Genomic DNA, 21,553 nt, shown 5'->3' with positions numbered 1-21,553 from the left:
TACCCGGTGCTCCTGGCAGGCACCGGTATGCCCGTGCCAGGGTGTACTGCCTGCAACCCACCAACGGTTCTAAAGGAATATATTATCATAGAAGACAATAAATGTAGTTCAGGGCTACACATACGAAAGACAGAGTCTACCACAGAATATCTTCTGCCTACTACAACATCTTCTGGGTTTTTCCTCCAGTAGATATGAGGGTTACCAGCAGTGGTGGGTTCCTACCGGTACGGTTCAGCCAAACCAGTAGCTTGGCAACATGGGTCACTGGAACTGGCAGTGACTCAGGCCTGCCACACCAAACCAGTTCTCCCAGTGGCACCATAGGTGGTACCATCTTGTTTTTGGCTTCTGCGCATGCACAAAGCAATTTTTATTGTACTGTGCATGTACACACCGCATGCATCAAGCCCGTGCATGCAGCACATCATGAGCGAACCAACAATAGTGGCTGCCGGACCCCACCACTGGTTACCAGAAAGTGTTTACTTTATATGTGTATTGGTTATTTGCACTGTATATAAATAAGTATGCCACCTTGTTATTCTTCAAAGAGGTGTAGTAAATTATATAAATAGAATAGTTTTTATATAATTTGGAGGCTGCCTTGAGACCACCACTTCTGAAGTTCAGAATACAAATCTTCTATCTGAAGTTTGGAATACAAATCTTCTATTGATCAAGGATCAGAAACTAAACTGGGACCCTAATTGAAACTAACTGTCAGACCTGCCTCAATTTTTTCTCCCAGGGAAGTAAAACTCTTGACTCCATTTGGTTGAAGTGAAAAAGCAATTTTATTAAGAGATGTCTGTTGCAGTAAAGTCAAGCGTCATCTAAAGGTTCCATACACCAATACAGAATTAACCCCTGGTTTCTCCTAGCCCTCCCCCCATGGTCCATCAGTGTGTACCCAATCTGACACTGCCAAGAAGTTTTGGAAAACACTGAGGTGTTTGGGCTGGTGAAATTCCACTCTCCTTGATCAGCATGCCAGCATGAACCGGATTCCAAAACACTCTGTTTTTCCTCAACTGTCTGTCCTCCTCCCAATTTCCCATCATAAAGGTATGCAACTTTATTGCCCCTTTGTTCCCCCCTCCCTTCCCCAATTGATGGCAGAATGCCAGCAAGACGCCAAGCTGAAGGTGGTAGACCTGACACTAACACTGGCTTCTTCTCATTCCCACCACTATCACCAACACCCCATTCTATTGTTTAAAAATATTTCAATTCTTACTCTGTCCATCAATATTTGACTTTTTAAATGGCTTTGAGCCCCTTTCCTGCTTATCTCTTGGAGTCAATCCTAGAGGCACAGAGAAGGAAGATAATGCAGTACGTTGCTCAGCCAGAAGTGGAAAGGAGTAAGGGTCATGCCATTAACTGAGATATTCAGGATGGAAGGGAGAATAGAAGTGGCCAGGACTCAGAGTAAACAAGAACTATGGAGATAACGTGCCAACTTACAATATTTAAAGCTTCCTAGTCCCTCAGTCGAAAAGTTAAATGAAATATGTGATAGAGGCTTTGAGTAGCATAGATAATAGTATTTATCCTGCAACATCCTCAGTCATTGAAGCCTACAAAATTCCTTCATGGCAAAGGGCCAGATCTGTAGGACCACATCTCCAGTCATCTCTGCTTATCCACTAATTGTAGCCATATGGATATCTTCCAGATTCCTTCTAGTAAGTCATGACATCTAATGATACCCAGGAAATATGCCTTCTATATCCGGGCACTGATCCTATGGAACAGTATCAGCACAATTCCTGAGATTTGGATGACCCTGACCTTCCTGGCTTTTTGTAAAGCACTGAAGAGCTGGCCCTTCCCCTGGATTGAGTCAAAGTGTTTAGTTAGCCTGTCTGGATATGGGTGTATGTTTTTGAGTTGCTCTGAGTTTGTGGTCTTTTAAATTGTTTTTTAATTGTTGCTTATTTTATTATTGTTAGCCCATCAACATTGTGTGTCAAGTAGATGGCCATCTGTGACAATGTGCCATGGAGAGCCTACAGCCTCCACAAACTAGGAATTGGCTTCAGTCTAAATAATTAGGACAGCTAAAAGAGCGTCCATCTCATAGTTGCTAAAGACAGACTGTCTTGTTGGTACAAAATAATAAAACTCCACTTTGCTAGGAGAAAACACTATTGCAGGCAGCAGAGGCTTATCCTTTTATGTCACCAGTCTTAACATCTCATCTGATCATTCCAACATTAGAGGTGAAACTGTTTCCTTCAGTTTTGAATTCTATCCGTTATTCTGGCAATCTGTTGATTCATAAACATTTGTTGCCAGCATATTTCCCCAATTTTCATTTCATCGTCACTTCTATAAGAGGATGTTGCCTCAGCAGGGAGCTAAATCCAATTGACACTTTAAACAGGCTGGAAAGACCAGAGAGATGATGAGCTCTAAGATGCTGAATGGACTGTTATAAGCCCTTAACCTCATTTTTGCAGTCTTAAACTTTTGCAGAGCTGGGGAGACAGATTGTGGATCCATTGAGGCAGAACAGGCTTCTGTTGCCTTCTGCTGGAAAAGCTCTGAATAAAGCACTGACTACCCAACACTAAGATCATATGCACTAGGGTTTCCTCAACCTTGTGAGCTTTAAGGGGAAATCTGGGTTAAAGTCCACAAATCCTAACATTCTCTGGGATTGGTTGAACATACTTGGAGGGCAATTAGTTAGAAAGGTTAGCCTATACAAGTCTCTTGTAAAACGTGTTAATTTCTGGACTAGAATTTCCAGATTGAGGTTTTTATGCATTGTGAGTACCATAGAAGGTTTTACTTCCTAAACAGAGGGAAAAAATAGAGATATGCAGGTAAACATATCATAGAAATTTCCCAGGTGGTTTTGTAGAATCTAGCCTTTGGTTATTTTCTTTCTAGCTGATTAATTTTTAAATCAATACAGGGGAACCAAGAAATAACAGAATAACCCTTAAACGCAGAGAAATCTCTCCCCATTCCTATTTTCCATTATTTTCCAGGGAAAACACCAAAGCAACACATTTGGTTGACTTGCAACAAATATTTGGTTCTCTTTGTCCAGCAAAAAACATATTCAGTTTTCCTAATAACTTTGGCCTGACATGCCAAAGGAACTAATTACTTTGCAATTTCGTAATATCAAAGACATTGATTTTCTTAGTCAATCAAAAAGAAGAAGCCAACATGTTCTAGTGCAAGGGGCTCTGGAAACTCTAGCATGTGAACTTTTACAGATTACCCTTGTGTTTGCAGAACAACTAGGGCTCCGAATCTTATTTGGCTATCCTATTAGGATAGCCAAAATAAAGTGCCCATAAGCTTAATACACATAATGTTAAATGAGCCGAGGTGGCGCAGCGGTTAAATGCAGCACTGCAGGCTACTTCAGCTGACTGCAGTTCTGCAGTTCGGCTGTTCAAATCTCACCGGCTCAGAGTTGACTCAGCCTTCCATCCTTCCGAGGTGGGTAAAATGAGGACCCGGATTATTGTTGGGGGCAATATGCTGACTCTGTAAACCGCTTAGAGAGGGCTGAAAGCCCTATGAAGCGGTATATAAGTCTAACTGCTATTGCTATTGCTATAAAAAAGTGACCTAGTAGGATATCTAGCAAAAATGTTTTGCTATTATACAAAGGATCATCTAGATGTCTTACTCAAGTAATTTCAATATCAGTTTAGTTTGGAGGTTTGGTTTAGTTTAGTATAGTTTAGTTTAGTTTACTTTGAGATCATTATGGCTGAAGATTTAATCAAGTATTAAAATTGTTTTAATATTATAATATTGTTTCAGCTAAGTTTAGTTCCCAAATGAGGAAAGAAGTACTGTGCACTTATATGTTGGATTTTTCATGGTCAGATTGTAATTGTTCTCAGAAAGGATATGTCTTTTTTCCCCAACTCTACCTCAGATTTATCCCCAGCTTGATTATTGTTTATTATCTCAAATCTCAGCTAATCAGATAGATAAATGTAATATGGTGCTCTATTGTAACATCTGATCATGCTCCAGTAACACTATCATTTGTTGTAAGAAAAAGTTCTCCTGATTTTTTTCAGGATGGTATTTTAAAATAGTATTATTAAATAATGACTCACTTTTTATAAAAGAGAGTCATTCTTTTTATAAAAGAGAGTCTTCTGGCTATGAGTCCAAAAGACTTTGAAAAATGAACCTGTTTTGCACAGGGAGCCCAATTCTGTAAGAGATGGAATATCCCCAGAATTAGCGGGGGATCAAGATTGACCCTGAGCTTGTTCGTATCATCCAACCCTCAGCCGTCTCCAGTTAGGATTACTGTAGCCCAGAGTGAACATTATTTCTAATGTTGGCAATGTTGCTATAAATAGATGATTTAAATTCAAATTCAAATATCTTTATTTTGGTCTTTGCTCAGTCTATAATAGATGATTTAATCCCTATTAAGATAAATGTTGTAGAGATGAATATTACTAATATATGTCCTTAGAAACTTCAAGGTATTTCAAGTGTTTAATTTCTCCTTGTCATCTCTTAAGAACAAATCCCACCCGTAAGGAAAGTCTGTAGAATTAGTTCTTTTGAAGGAACAATTGGAAGAATTTGTCAATTCAGTTTCTACAAATTTAAAAAAGAATTTTGTAAGGCCAACTGTGCCAACCTCTGGTCAAATCATTGCAATTTGTCCAGGACACATAGTATAATTAATCAGCCATTGGGGTACATTTGAGAGAAAATACTGATGTTTCTCCATCTTTCTTGAATCATCCTACGAAAAGATATTTGTTGATCAAGTTGGCAGAACTATAATTCCACTACAGCTGAAGGACTCTAGATAGCAGGAAGCTGTTCAAAAACATAAACCTGGATTGTTCCCAAAATCAGATTCCCGTTAAAAGAGTTTAGCTTACCTAGACAGCATCTTCTGAGAATAAAATACATCTTAAAAGAGGTTTCTAAAACAAAAGAAAATACAATGGTTAATCAACTCATGTGCCTGTAAATTAAGTCTAATTGTATGTTTGTACCACAATGCTTTCCCCCCATTTATCTGTCTTCATTTCTTTCCCCAGCATTTCTCTATATGCCATATTCCATCTTGCATGTTTCTTTGTTTTTCAGTTAAGCACACAGTGGCCTAATCCAGATTAATCACAAAACAGCAAAATTCCACTTTGATTTGAGTCTACAAACAGCAGATAATGATCTTAAACATGCAATGAGATATACCTTTAATAAAATAAATAGTACAAAAGTACATGTTTGGTCTTAATTCAGCTGGACCTCCTATTGATTAATTGATCATGTGCTATCAAGTCAGTGTCACCTTTTAGTGACTTCATAGATTGACCTTTTCCAGAATAATAGATGTTCTCATTGTAGCCCTTCAAATTTAATTTTTTCCAACAATGCACCCACTGCTATTACCAAATCCATGCACTATAGTCTTGGTTCTCATCTACTTTTTCTATAGAATTCTCAAGAGAGTTAGATCTTCATACAAAGTATCCAAAATATGATAATTTGAGCCTAGTTATGGATGCCTCAAATGAGAAGTATGGATTGATTTATTGTATAATCCATTTGTTTGTTTTCAAGATTATCCATGATATTTTCAAGAGTCTTCTCCAGCACCTGAATATGTTTTCCAAAGCTTCATAAGTAACCTACTATGTACTAATGTGCAGCATAATTCCTGACTGCTGGCTTTTAAGCTGATCTTAAAAGCCAGACTGAATTGTAGTCCTGTCTTAGGCATGAAGCCAGCTGGGTGACTTTGAGTAAATCATCCCATCTTTACACAAAGGGAAAAAATAGCCCAGCCTACCAAAAATAGCACTATAAAAGTCAGATTAGGAACACAAGTTGAAATAGGGAAGAAAATGGTAAGTGAGCACCTGTCTATCCTAGACGAGTTCAAATCACCAGGACCGGATGGATTACACCCCAGGATTCTGAAGGAACTGGCAGAAGAGCTCTCAGAAACACTGAACTATATCTTTCAGAGATCCTGGAGCACCGGGGAACTGCCAGAGGACTGGAAAAGAGCTGATGTGGTTCCCATCTTCAAAAAAGGAAAAAAAATAGATCCAGGAAACTATAGACCTGTCAGCCTGACCTCAATACCAGGAAAGATTCTGGAAAAGATAATCAAGCAATGAATTAGCGAACACCTAGAAGTAAACAAAGTAATAGCCAAAAGCCAATATGGATTTGTCAAAAACAGGTCATGCCAGACTAATTTTATTGCATTCTTTGACAAAGTGACAAAATTAGTAAACCAGAGGAATGCCGTCGATATAGTTTACTTGGACTTCAGTAAGGCATTTAATAAGGTTGACCATAACCTACTACTAGATAAAGTAGAAGAATGTGGGTTAGACAGCATCACCACCAGATGGATTTGTAACTGGCTGACCAACCACACTCAACATGTAGTCCTCAATGGAACTACATCTACATGGAGAGAGGTATGCAGTGGAGTACCCCAAAGCTCTGTTTTAGGCCCAGTACTCATCAATATCTTTCTCAATGATCTGGATGAGGGGATAAATGGGGAATTCATCAAATTTTCAGATGACACCAAGATGGCAGGAATAGCCAACACTACGGAAGATAGGCTAAAGATACAGAAGGCTCTTGACAAACTTGAACATTGGGCACTAACAAAATAAAATTCAATGGTGAAAAAAGTAAGACATTTAGGCAAGAAAAACAAAATGCACAGGTACAGTATAGGTGGTACCTTGCTCAATAGTAGTAACTGTGAGAGGGATCTTGGAATCCTAGTGGACAGCCATGTAATATGAGCCAGCAGTGTGCAGCAGCTGCCAAAAAAGCCAACACAGTTCTAGGCTGCATAAACAGAGGGATAGAATCAAGATCATGTTAAGTGTTAATACCACTTTATAATGCCTTGGTAAGGCCACACTTGGAATACTGCATACAGTTTTGGTCGCCATGATGTAAAAAAGATGTGGAGACTCTAGAAAGAGTGCAGAGAAGAGCAACAAAGATGATTAGGGGACTGGAGGCTAAAGCATATGAGGAACAGTAGCAGGAACCGGATATGTCTAGTTTAATGAAAAGAAGGACTAGGGGAGACATGATAGCAGTGTTCCAATATCTCCGGAGTTGCCACAAAGAAGAGGGAATCAAACTATTCTCCAAAGCACCTGAGGGCAGAACAAGAAGCAATGGGTGGAAACTAATCGAGAGAAGCAACTTAGAACTGTTACATTACATTTGCAGCACATGCATTGTTGCAATTCATTCCTTTCCTTAATCTCAGAATAAAACAGCTCAACAATGTTTAATTCAGTTTAATTAATTTTTCATATCAGCCATATTAGCCACATAAGTCCAAAAATTGCAATATATAAAATGAATAGTGACAAAAGTGGATGTTACAGATTATAGAACAACTATGTTTAATTGTAATGTAATTATAGCAATTGTGTATGATATAAATTTACAAGATGAAATTCATATGATTTAGACAATATTACAGCATAAATTTCTGATTGAGTTGGATAATGTTTCTCAGCTTTTACTGACAAATAAAAAACAATATTTTAATTTCTTAACAACAATACTTAATGTTATCAGCTTTATTGATTTACTGATTTGTTATACTTGATATAGTTTTATTATAATTTAAAATTCCCCATTAATTTGAATATATTGTTTCTGTTTATATGGAAATACAGTCAATCCAACTATGAAACGAGAAAAATAATTTTAAATGAAATAGTAAAATAGAATATAGGCTCAGGCTAAACAAAGATATTTTTCAATTGCCTAAATAAGCATTCGTTGATACTTTAAAAAGATAAGCCTTGTTAAAAATTCATATATAAATACAGTTGGATGCAAAAGAAAAGAAGCTGCTAAGAAAAAGAGAGCAAAATCTGTTTAACAGCTAAGAAACAGCAATGAAGGAAAACATCTGGCTGTTTCAGTCAGTTTTTTTAAAAAACAGTTAATTAAAATATCCAAATAAATAGGAACTTGTATGTAGAATGAACATGAAAGCAAACATTAAGGGAGAAATTATCTAAGCAAGATTTTTAGATATAGAATCCATACATTAAGAGAGTTGATGAATATGCTGAATATTATAAGTTGCATTTTAGAGAGCTGCAATAGAAAGAAAAGCCATCAAAATCGGAGTAGATTTTGTCAATTTAATGTGGAGTGGTGTCACCTTTACACTGCAGTTGCTATAAGACACAATATACAGTGTTTGCTAGGCTTCCAATCATTGAAGAGATTTTTTAGTAAGAGAGTAAGATTGCCAGAGGAAGACAGAAAAATATCCGTTCCATGAGCTTGCCCGATACTCGGAGAGCATTTGATTTCGCTCTTTTTGAAAAAAGAAAATGCAATTAATCATATTACTTTTTAAATATGTAACTTATATAATAAAACTGATACTGAATAATAAAACTGTGCCATGGCTAAAATTATATTGACTTCAGTTTTTCTCATAAGAAAAGTAAGGTAAAGGGATGAATTTAATTAAAATAAAAGAACAATAATATCCAATATAAGATTTCATGTAATATCTCCACAAACTTTGAAAGTGGGTTTTTACATGATTTTCATGGTGCTATTCTGTGTTTCTAATTATTCTATTTTGTTCTCCCATTGCCAAGATATGAACTATTTTCAGATCAAATACAGAATCGATGCAGATGTCATGGTCAGAGAGATTGACAGACAAATAATTAAACTGGGATAAATACAAAATACATCCATACACAAACAGGAAATTGATGGTATCTGAATGAATGATCTGGAAAATCTATTTTAAGGCCTCTTACTTTCATAATAATATATTGGTTGTTCCTAAATGAGATAAAAAAATGTTTTAAAAAAACAAGTGATGAAAAATTACATTTGTTACAGTAAGATTGAATCAAGACATTGAGATTTTGCAGATGTTTCACAGATCGTGTGAACACCTTGTAAATCCAAAGCAGCATGAAGGAACATTTGTTTAGTTGCTACTTGTTAGCATTTCAACTAAGCCAAAGCACGTAAAATTGATGTATAATTCACATTTTCTTCCTGATATTTCCTGCTTTTCTTCTGTTGCCTTTGGGTGTAAAATAATTTTATAAAGTCATCATGTTATTTATTTATTTTTATTTATATACTATTCCATGTCCCGAGCCGCAAGTAATTCACAGAAAAAAGACAATATCTATCTCATCAAACTTTCATCAATAAAACAATCTGCATAAAATAATGTAGAACTGTCTGGGGGCCTTATGGTTGGAGAGGGGTACTTTGTGCCAGCAGAATACACCAACAATGGAGATCTCGGTGATACCAATGCACCGAGTGTCAATTTTGTGGTTCTACTGATCCTTAAAGCACGTTTTGATTATTATCTATTCACAAGGAGTTTTTTGCCTTAACACTAACATGTTAAAAACTGCAAAGTAGTGCAAAGAGACAGGAATTCATGACTGATATTATAAGGCAGTGTTATATGAGAAGAAATGTTGACATTAACTTCAAAATATGTTCTTTAAAGGAGATTTGTTTTAAAAGAAACTAACATTGCCAAAATAGATCGATGCCCAAAATGCATCCCATCTGGCATGGATATCTGGGATCTCCACAGACATTTATAGTATTGATCCCCAAAGTCCTTTGCCAATCATCAGAAGTCATTTTTAAGAATAAAAAATGCATTATTTCCCACTGGTTATATTTTCTCCCTCTGTTTTGGTTCATCAGAAAGATGCATTTTCACAAAACTGTGAATTTAAGATGGCCCACATAGTGAAACATTTAAAAAGTAGACAAAAAGGAAAATGATGAACAGAAACAAAACTTGTGTGCGTGGTCCACCAATCCAATACTTCAATTCCATGAACGTGTGCACAGTTACACAGTGTAGGGCTATATGTATGTGAATATACAATATATAAGTGCAAGAAGTCACTAACTGATAAGCTAGCACTGCCTCAATTCAAAACTACTAAGTAAATTGCTTGCAAAATTAATCAATTCCCTCATCTATACATATCTACTAGTCTCTCACACACAAATAACTTTTCCACAAAGAAGCACACACACCACCCTACTTCAACAGAAACAGCAAAACAGAAAGGGAAAAAAAATACCCTAAGATGCCCCAGATGCGGGCAGAGAAACTGGACAATAATTTCACTACATTTCTTCCAGGAGAATAAAAAATCCACAATCCTTCCTTAGGGAAAGATTTCATCATCTATATTTGTCTGTTTGTGGTTTTCTTTTTTTAGCAGGCTGCTTCAACTCTTCTTCTCTGCACCAGTTAAACAGCCTCTTTGGAGTCCCTTCGGAACTCCTGAAGTTGTCAAAAGGCCTATGAATCCCTTCTTGACCTGTCTCTGCTCATTATCCTCTCCTGCAGAACAGGTGTAAAGTTGAATACGTGCGATATGTAGTGAGGAAAAGCTCACTATCTCTCATGGACACTTGCCAAAACAGGAGAGAGCTGTTCTCACCCACTCTCCCTATGCCTCCGTTGACATGCCTGAAGGAAGAAATGGATATTGGCTCCTAAAAGTGGTGGTTAATAGAAAAAGTTTACACTTTCCAATCATTGATTGTGCTGAATTGTCACCATCACAGATATCACAAATTTAAGGAGAGTGAAGCTTTCATCTTGGATTCAAAATAAAGCACATTTTAAAGTAAAGGTTTGACATCTGAAAGTGAGCTATGATTTGTATGGGTGAACATATGCATACCTATTATACTTGTCTTCTGTCATCAAAACCCTCATTGCTGCCACCTGTAGACATACCTTAGATTTGCATACTTGTCTTGACCAGTTCACTGGTTTAATGAAATATTGAAGAAGCAATTGAGCTTCTGGATATTATACCACATAATGCTGCAGTCATAGCCCAATTTGGTTATTAGCGTTCAATCAACTTCATTAGCACCCACAGGCTCTATGAAGTACTAAAATGTCCAGTAGATATATTTTTGTGCCTACAACTATCCCCAAACACTTAACAACACAGGCCCTGGTCACATGGAAGCCAGAAAGAAATTGATTCTGTTTTGGATATTGTTGATATCTGAGAATAAGAGGTCATTGAAGTGATATCACCAGGAGAAGCAAGCAAGAATATCTCAAGCACTAAAATATTCTCTAAATCTTTAATGTCTGAATATGACTCCTGCATTATATGAGTAAGGAATTCCCCGAGAACCTTTTGAAACAGGTATTGAATAGATTAGTATAATCTGATTTAAGCTAGCTTTGTTTTAGAAAGATGTAATACAGGTAGTTCTTGTTATTTGTGATACACCTAGTCCTAGATTTATGACCACAATTGAGCCCAAAAATTCTGTTGCTAAGCAAGTCAATTGTTAAGTGAGTTTTGCCCCATTTTATGATTTTTCTTTCCACAGTTATTAAGTGAATCACTGGAATAACAATTATTAATAACAGCTATTAAGTGAATCTGACTTTACCATTGATTTTGCTTGTCAGAAGGTCCCAAAATATTATCATATAACCTCAAGAGACTGCAATCATCATAAATAAATTGCAGCTGCCAAGCATCTAAGTTTTGATCATGTGATTAGGGAGATGCTGCAGTTATTGTAAATTCAAAGTTATAAAGGCAGTGTAAGTGTGAAAAACAGTCATAAGTTACTTTTTTCAGTGCCTTTTTCAGTAACTTTGAATGATCACTAAAGGAATGGTTGTAAGTCGAGGACAACCTGTTGTTATATTCTGTGAAAATGCTACAAATACAAATATCAAATTAGTGAAAGTTGGGACTATCCCAATGGTTTGTCATTCCACCTGTCCACAAAAATGCATGACAGAACCACAAGTACTAATTTTGAGGTTGCAAAAACATGTTTGTGAATAAACAAATCCACAAATACAGAATAGCAATAGCACTTAGACATATTCCACTTCACACTGCTTTACAGCCTTTTCTAAGCAATTTACAGAGTCAGCCTATTGCCTCAAACAATCTGGGTCCTCATTTTACCAACCTCGGAAGGATGGAAGGCTGAGTCAACCTTTCATCCAGAATCAAACTCCTGGAGTGAGCAGTGAGTTAGCCTGCAATACTGGATTCTAACCACTGCACCACCACGGCTCTAGAACCAGTGAATAATAAGTATTACTTGGATAAATGTTGATATAAGTGAACAGTTTCCAAACTCTTGGAAAAAAATAAGGTATGACATAAATTAAGAACATAAACCATAACTTCGGTGTGGATGAAGTCTTTGACATATTGTGGCTTTATAGATGCCTCAGTTGTAGTTCAGTTTACTACTGCCACTTGCACAGCTGTATCATTTGATATGATTGACACATCTCTTCCTAAATTAAACAAAACTGAGGAGGGGCACCCCATGCTAACCTTCTCTCAACCCAACAACCATAGGATGTGTTACACCTACAATGCCTCACAATTCTCAGCCAGCTAAGAAATCCTGGAACTTGAGGTCAAATAAGTCATCCAAGCCACAGAAAAAAAGGGACAATATATTTTTTACCATGTGATGACACATTCATTCATATATATTTAATTTAGTAACATTTCTAAAAGAATTCCTAAGCTCCTCAACCTTCTGCTGAAGGAAACAAACTGATTGGACAAGCAGAAGTAATTAGTAAGCCCAAATAGTCATTGCTTCTTTTGCTTGCCTATTGAGGAGAAGTTGGAATACAAATGCTGGAAGGAAGTCTACAATAAGGAAGTTCCCAAAATAGCATTTATCCCATGGGGACAAGAACTGTTCTAAACTTCCAGGTGGCTACTAACTTGCTATATGCAAAACATAACAATTTTTGTAATGCAAAAAAATCTGGTAGATGGTTAGCATATCACTGGCCTGTATGTATCCGAATTTACAAACTAAATGCTGGAGATATGATTGTGCTGATGCTACTTACTTTCATATATGGTGGACTTGTAAAATGGTTAAAGCATTTTGGATAAAAATATGGTGGATTATGCCAAATGTTCTTTAAAAAAGGATAAAGTTTACCCCTCAGTTATTTTTGTTAGGTATAATTACTGATTGTACAGTTGTAGAGATTAACCTGATTTTGCATTTAATAACCGCAGCTAGACTGCTGGTGGCGCAATACTGGAAGAAGGAAGACTTGCCTACTATTCAAGAATGGACATTGAAAGTAACAAACCTAGCTGAGATGGCTAAAGTATCTGCATATCTGAAGGACCATTCAAACGAGAGATATAAACTGGAGTGGAGAAGATGGATTGACTATACTCAAAATAAATATGGGACTAAGAAATTTCAGATAGCCTATGACTAAAGAAACAAGGAATGATATAATTTGTTTAGAGCTAGCCTAGCAAGGAGGAGTTAAAGCTCAAATGAAAGATGATATTAACTTTTTTTAAAGTTTATTTTAGAATGTTTTTGTTAAAGATTTATACCCTGTATTGGTTCTGGGGAGTCGGGGGGGAGGTTGGGGGGGCGGGGTTGGGGGAGGAGGGTGGGGGGAGGGAAGTAAATATTTTTTAAAGTTTTTTTTTTCAAAATTCTCATTAAAAAAAAAGAACTGTTCTAAACTTTACCACTTTGGAGGATGGTGGGGAGATATGCAAGCAATCAAAGGCCAAGGATAATAGTCAGCCTTCCTTTTTCTGACCTGTCCTTTGAGCACACTCCTTGTAAAGTGGAATATGGATCTGGTGCCACCTAGTGAGAAGGTGCACTTGCTCTCTTGGGCAGTGCAGAAAATGTTGGTCATGGGAGGAACTTGTTTCTCAGGATTATCTCTCTCTGGATAAAAGCAGTGTACAGCAGATTAAGGACACCCTCCTTGTTGGCCCCTCCAGGGAGAAAAGGTTAACAAGAGAAAGCAGCGTCAGGAGGATCTGACTTCGCAACGACACGACGTGCGATCTTGGAGCTCCAAGATCGCAGTCGATACTTTTGCCACTGGACAGTCCTTTTGGACCTAAACCGTCCCAAAGAGACGATGACAGGGAAGAGTACATCCTGCTGATCTCAGGGACCAGGAGAATCCAGGAGAATCTCTTTTTGCCAGCGACAGAAGCGCAGCCATTGAAGCTGCTGAAGTTGGGACATCGCCGGAATGGGAGGAAAATGGAAAGAGAAAGTGTGTCCATCTGGTGAGGAAATCTTATTATTATAAAAGAGACTACCCCAAAAAAATTAAAGCTAAATTAAATTTGAAAATAGAAGAGAATGTGGCAAAATTAAGCTACATTAGACAGTGGTTCCATTCTTTTTTAAAAAAAATATTTTATGGATGGAACTTTTGCAAATGTGTCCTATTCTTTAAATTGAATGGATTAGTTTTTCTTCTATTACTTTTTATATTCTTTTTTTATACCTATGAATTAAAATATTTTTCCTTATTTTTATAATGCTGGATTGGATGGGGTTTTTTTTGCTCCATTTAAGAATTTTGTTTTCTTTAAGCCTGGAATATAAAGAAGATATAAAAGGAATACAGAGAGGGCTGTAATAACAGAGGGGAAGGAAGTATCACTGCCACTTGGAGGCTGGTGGCTTGGAAGGCTTGGAAATATTGTCTTTTCTTTTTTCTCTTTGATCATTTGATTTTGCATTTCAAGGTTCCTCAGCTTGTTTACAGAGAGTGATAGTGAGAAGAGCATGGGTTGTTTATACATGTGCTCTTTGGGAGCTTTATTGGCAGCTGGAGTGGAGTGAAAACAAAGCCTTGTCTTGAAAGATTATAAATGAACTTGCTTTAAAGTTAATAAAAAGTTTTGAATGCCAGAGTGGCAGTGTTTACAAGTTGGAAGAATGGCGCAACATGAAAAAGAAACCTTAACATTGCAAAAGATTATGTTTGAAATTCAAAAATTATTAGAATTAACAGAGAAAATTGAGAAGAGATTGGAGAACATAGATTGTAGAACAGTAAAATTTGATGGAAAAATGGAGGATGTTCATCAAATGAAGAAAGTGGAGATCAGAGTTCTAAAAACTGAAGGAAAAAATAAACAAAGGACAAGAAAATTGTTGATACTGACAGTGAAATGAGCGTGGTTGGAAATGGAAAGAGTGGTATATGGAAAGGGGAGATAGATGGATTGGAGCTCTACCCCAGATTTCAAGGTATAGAAGAAGAAAAGAGAGAAGAATTGATGGAACTAAGGAGATAATTTTTGTCAGAAGCACTCGTGATAACCAAAGATAAGCTGATCGAAGAAGCAGATGGAGGGTTTCCAGCTTATACAAGATATGCAATAAGCAATAAGTTGTGAAGAGAAATCCATACAAAACTTACTAAGGAAATAACCAGAATACTAATACCACAAATGGCAAAAGACATAAGACTGCACTATTACTGGAAAGACACAGGTAGATGTAATGAAAGCTTATAATAAAAAATTAAATCAAATTTAGTTAAATTTAGGGCATTATGTATAAAATGAAGTGATAATGGATATAGTTAAATAATTGATCGATAATGATAATAATGCATATATATGCATTGGTTTGATAAGAGGAAATTTGATATAAATTGCAAATGGTGACTACAAAAGGAGGTTTAGAAACTCTGTTATTAAATATAACCAGTTTTTATTTAGAACATGTTATAAAGATGTAATGTTACTGGATGATATTGGAAAGAGCTAATGGAATGCCATTATGTAGTTTTACTTTAAATCTGGAATATTTTATATAAAAGGACGTAAAAACAATTATAGTCAAATGAAGGTTGAGGTATGATGATAGTAATATATATAAATATATTTGATTTAAAATATATTATTTGATATGAATTGTAGGTGATGACTGTGGAAGGAATGCACGGAAGTTTTTGTAACCAATTGACACACTTTCTACAATTTGTAATGGAAGATGGTTTTGTGGGTTTTTTGTGGGTTTTGTCTGTTTGTGTTTATTCAAAAATAGAAAAAATCTTTATTTAAAAAAACAAGAGGAAGCAGCATCAGCATTCGCATCAGCACCTTCAAAGGCAGTTGCTATCTCCATGTTGAGGATGTTCGTCTACTGATACCAAAGATTAGGCCAAGTGCTGGATGCCTCTATCTAGGTCTATTCACCTGGACTCCCCCCTCTGCAGTGCTCTCTTTGCTGAAGTACGTGTTTTCTCTTGGGACAACAAAGCAAGGATTAGCGCACCCAGGCACAGAGCAAGGAACCAAATGATAGTCTGTTCATTCATTGCCTCTCATTGGATGACTTGAAGGAGCAAGATAAGGAGCCATCAAACAGTGGTTGCTTCTGAGAGGAACAGGCTGTTCTTCTACTTGCTCATTAACTGTGCATTCTCTCAATGAGTAGTAGGGTTGACTGGCGATTTGGGACCAATTAAGGCTACTCAACTCTCTTGTGGCAGATGGCAACTGAGTCACCTGTGGGCTCCTCTTCAGCTTTCATTAACTGTGGCACAACATGCCCAGGAACCATTTTTGTATGACACTGCATACTCTTAACTCCAACCCACAGCTTGGGGCGGGGGGCGGGGGGGGGGGGAGAAGAGAAAATATAACAATCAAAATATTAACAAATAATAATAATGTCCTTTTTATTTTCTTTCTTTCTAGGATTTATTTATCATCTCAGTCCAATTTGAACTCTAGGCAAGATATATAATCCAGTAATCAGAACACTATAATAAAAATTAATGGTAATAATACAACACAGAGAAGTCCCCCGGATTGGACACGTCTGTCAAAAAGAAGAAAGTACAAAAGGAAGAATAGTAAGCAAAATAATTTATTTGCTTCTTTATTTGCCCATCCTTGATGGTGCCAATAGGAGCTGAGATCTGTCCAACTCCTATTGGCCAATTTAAGCTGTTGTGGGCACATCCCTTCCCTTTCCCTTTGGCACTTTGGCGTGGTTTGGGGGAGAAACTAGATGCCTAGTTTCCAAAGATTTTATCCACATAATGCTGACCTGTGCTTTCCAAACAGATATCAATCTTATGCAAGGTCCTTATCTAAAAAAATCCTACACTTCTGTTCAGCACTGACCTGACTGGTAATCATAGGTGCAGATCACCTCCCACAGCTGTGATCTTTAGCAACTTGGCAGACAGTTAAATGCACCACTTCAATCCACCTATATTCCAATAGCTCTGCCCCACCATACATTAAGGAGAGCAACCGATGGTTGTTTTTTTCCCACTTGCAGATAAGTCTTGGTTAGATGGGAAACATGGCCAGGAGAATGACTCATCATTTCCCTTAATACGTTCGCAGAGTACCATGGGCTGACTTCATTACAAAGTAGTGCAGGCTTAACCATTAGGGCATCACAATTATTCCAAGCATCAAGGATATATAGATTGTACTTAATTCAGTTTCCTGATTTTTATCTCATGAAGGGTCTTCTCCACAGCTCAGTTACAATACCAAGAGTTGCAACTTTTATGCAGAAAATTAAACTGGCACAGATTTTGCTGTCCCCATTGCCAATTCTGAAAGGATCTATTCTGGTTTGGTTCTGGACGCTGATGTACTCATTCCTCCTGCAGAGGAGACTGCTGTCCCCTCTCCACAGGGTTTCTTTTCAACATGCCCCATGACTAGAGATCAACTGCTGAAGCTGGGAAATGTAGCAGGAGAAGGAGGAGAGGAGACTTTGGGCCAAGCTACCTCTGGCCCAAAGACCCAGATCAAGTCAAATTTGCAGCTGATCACTGGTGGCAGCAGAACTGCACAGTGGAATTGAGTATTGAGTGGAATTGAGTATATGATCTCTCCTTCCCTCCCTCCCTGGTATTTCATGGCATAACCCCTCACCAGCTGTCAGGGATTTAACACTAACTCCACAAATGTTGATACAACTGGGTATCAACGTGGATGGGGCGTGTGCAAGCAGAGTGAATGTGCGTGCACACACTCATATTTGTGAACCAGTAGGGAAGGGAAGGGTGTACCATTCCTGCCTTGAATGGTAGTGCCCGAAGACCAGAGCTAAATGTAGCTAATGGGTGCTGGACGGGTCTCATTGCCTTGTATCACCTGAAGCACCACTAACAAAACGACTGATGAGTCTAACCTCCTCAGACTATACTTACAGCAAAACTGCCACAGCCTGTCAGATGCTTTAGGAAGAAATCACTAATACAGAGTAATCATGAGTGACAACAAACTAGGGAAAGACCTTACACCATTCCCTACACCAAAGATAGGTCATCTTTTAGAGGCTTGCATGGCACATTGAACAGTTCTTAAGAAGCTGAGCACTAGATGAAGCAATACAATTATACATAAATAGGGAAGTCGATGGCACACATGTAGATGGGGTTAGGGTTTTTTCCTTAATTTTTTTTTGCGGGGGGAAGTATTTATGTGTCACTTTATATTAGAAAATTATTTCAGTCTTGGAAGGTTTGCATTCATTTTTGCACCTTTTCCATTTTAAAACATGGGAAATTCATATCCAAACTATTACCATAATTAAACTTGCTCTGTTTCACTGAAATAATGTAACCTTCAGTATCTAATGTCCTCAATTAAGTGTTGGCTACATCTTCTGGAAACTAGAAATATAGTTAGTCATAACAAAACTGGGGAGCAGGTTAGGAAAGACTAAGGCAAAATATAATTTAGGAATTGGGAAAATGAAAGCAAACATCCCAATAAATATGGGAGATGCATTTGTTATCCTACCCGAATTACTGTTACACAGTACACACCCATACCTACACCCAATGCCCTTCATTGTCTAAATGTATTTGTTGTAAACAGACTTAGCCATTTTGAAGTACAGGGAAGTACAGAAATGTTTTAGTCATACAAAGAAGCTGGCATAATTTGGCATCTTAACTTGCATACTGAAAACCTACAAATACGTATTTCTGTGCAGTGTTACTGCATTGTCCAGTTCATGTTTACCCAAAATCAAGAAAGCTATCTAAGAATTGAAAGATACAGATGACAATTGTGTTTGCAAAACAAAATTTGAACCTGCATTTGTGTGTATTCTAAGGAGACCAATTGTTCTGGCTCACCCAAACCTTTTTTAGGGGGTGGGGGGATAGCTGAATTGCTACCCAACTCTTTGCCATTTATCATTTCTAATGCTATAATTTGTGCTTCAAAATATGTGAGCGAGCACCCAGTCAGCATTACAATTTTTTAAAAAAAGGCTTAAGCCTGTAATTATTTTTAATTTGGCATATGCTTTATGAATATGAAACTATGGATATACCTTATGAAGTTACATGTATACAATCAGCCAACAAAACTCTGAAGTTTATTGCTTTCTATATAATTTCTGCTTTGAATAGGATTGCATATGTGATCTTCTGTGTTTCTTCTTTGCCCCACTGGGCAAAAGTGAACCAAGCAACAGTCTGAATGTCTGTCATTACTGAGAAACAAATAAGTAAATACTGTGCATATTTTCCATGGGACAGGGTGAGGGGTGGGGGTGGAATGTTGCTTGAGAAAGACTTGAAGAGGATCCAGAATGAAATCTATGACGCTCTGGGGCAGTGTTCCCAAGACAGATCATATGTAGCTATCTTAAGTTGAGCTATTGCTCACTCTAGCCAAAACCTCTATATTCTGATTAGTAGTGGCTCTCCTGGATCTCAAAGGAGATTCAATTTCGGAATTGAAACTGAGACTCCCTTTACAATGGGGATATAATGAATTAGACCCCTACTTATGAAATGATTAATATATCAGAAATACTGAGGCCAAGTTTCCTTTAGCATACAGAAAATTGGATTAAAAACCACAGGTTCAAGAGGCCCTTCCAGCCAGCACAAAAGCACATCATTCAGGCTTTGGGTCCATCTGTTCGGAGTGTTACCTGCCTTGACAACACAATAAAGTGAGTTACAAACCTAAGAAATAACCAAAGATCCCGTTTTAGATATGTTAAGTTTTATGCCAGAAATTCACTTCTCGTGCTAGAATTTTAAATGAGCTATCTCAGGATAAAATCATTCTTCTCAGCACAAAAAAAACTTTTCCATTGTACTGCTCAAATAGCTACAGTAACTCTATACATTTGGACATTAGACATGGGAGTTTCCTGCCCCAAATACATATTTATCAAACATATTTCTATTCAAAATTGCATACTTTGAAGTTGGTTGTTTTTCCCCCCAGTGGAATGATAATGATACTTATTTGTCATATTAATATATAGGTGAAACAAACATTGCAATTGTATACATGTCTCCTTTTTTCAAAGTACTGCCACCCAAATGAACCTGGGATTACAGCTAAAAGTAATAATGGCTGGAATGACCAAGAGATAACAATCCATTTCTATATATGCTGGGAGATCTGTTCTTATATAAACACCCCACTTCAGGAAATTAGAAATTTATGGCTTTTTTTAATGGTGAAATACAAAAAAGCCCCTATATTGCCATCAAAGAAAAAAGATAAACCATGTTTATACAGAGTAGGAGGGGAGCCTAAGTTTATTACAGTGGCTCTCGCTCAACCCTAGGAAGAAAGCAGTGCAACCCACTTCCAAAAATGTTGCCAAGAAATCTGCATGTGACAGAAAGCAAGTTCGAAATTAAGGTAGCATATCCAAAACTAATGAGGAATGCTGGAATCAAAAATCAATTAATTAATTATAAATGCTATTTTATTAAGCTCTTCTATAATATTCCAGAAAGAATGGGTCATAAACACAAAGAAAGAAAATATTCCCCTAAGAGCTCTAGGGCAATAGATTTTATCTGACATTTCAACTGACAGCCCAGTAGGTCTATTTACAACATCACTCAAACCCCATATTTACTGCAATAACTATGAGGTCTTATCCAAAGAAACTTTACTGATATACAGAAAACCTATTGGCACAATTAAGCTTATTTGCTGGGGACTATAGTTTCTTTGTAATTTTCAGTGAAGTACTGACACAAAATTTTGAGCACTTGTGCTACTACTAGATTTTCTTCTCAAGCTTTGGAGTTGGAGAAAGAGGAAAACTTAACACACAAACAGCTCACATCATAAACTTCTACAGCCAGGGAGACCTTTAAATAAATAGATCTGTTTATGTCATTCTCAAGCTGTGGAAAAAAACATCTCAAGCTTGGCAAACTGTCTTTTTTCTAGTATTATTCTCAAACGTATAATGTGCCCCTCTTTTGCACACTGATTTTATGATTAGGTATAGTATTCCTGTATTATTTACCCATATACATGCACACAGAGATGAAATATATAAATACCAGTACATACCTGAGTGCCTTGGAATGAACTGTGCTTGACTTTGTAATCATTGATGAACATTAAGTAAATGTTGAGCAAGGTTTCACTTCCAGCATTTTTGTTGTGGCTGTTTTGTTATCTTCCCTTAATTTCACCAATGCAACAGCTGTATTCGGGAGCAACTCCTTCAATATATCACAGGGCAACCAAGAACCCAAATGCCCGTCTTTATGAAGCAATATCTTGCCAGCTTTGGAGCACAAGATCACACATGTATGCTCAGTGTTTTCTTTCTCTGGGAAAAGCAAGAGCTCTCGGTTTAAGTTCCTCCTCCTTCCTGACATAACAAATTTCAGAAGCTTGTTAGTCACTGCCTGTTCCAGCGCTCA

The 21,553-nt window shown here is 37.2% G+C and overlaps 1 protein-coding gene across 1 annotated transcript in view; it reads right to left on the bottom strand.

Moving 5' to 3' along the window:
• Positions 1-21,279, bottom strand: part of ESR2 (estrogen receptor 2) — a 69,711-nt gene extending 48,432 nt beyond the window's left edge. Inside the window, exons 1-2 of the mRNA XM_087727370.1 lie at positions 21,195-21,279; positions 4,896-4,940 (exon numbers count right to left, since the gene is read on the bottom strand). The gene's annotated coding sequence lies outside the window, so the exon portion shown is untranslated. The remainder of the gene's footprint in view (positions 1-4,895; positions 4,941-21,194) is intronic.
• Positions 21,280-21,553: the final 274 nt, after the last annotated feature.

The sequence above is a fragment of the Thamnophis sirtalis genome, unplaced genomic scaffold (assembly GCF_051295495.1).
Source record: "Thamnophis sirtalis isolate CommonGarterSnake01/CBP01778 unplaced genomic scaffold, rThaSir2_p1.2 scaffold_1, whole genome shotgun sequence".
Classification (NCBI taxonomy): domain Eukaryota; kingdom Metazoa; phylum Chordata; class Lepidosauria; order Squamata; family Natricidae; genus Thamnophis; species Thamnophis sirtalis.
The sequence above is the reverse complement of the archived record's forward strand: the minus strand, read 5'-3'. Positions and strand labels throughout refer to the sequence as shown.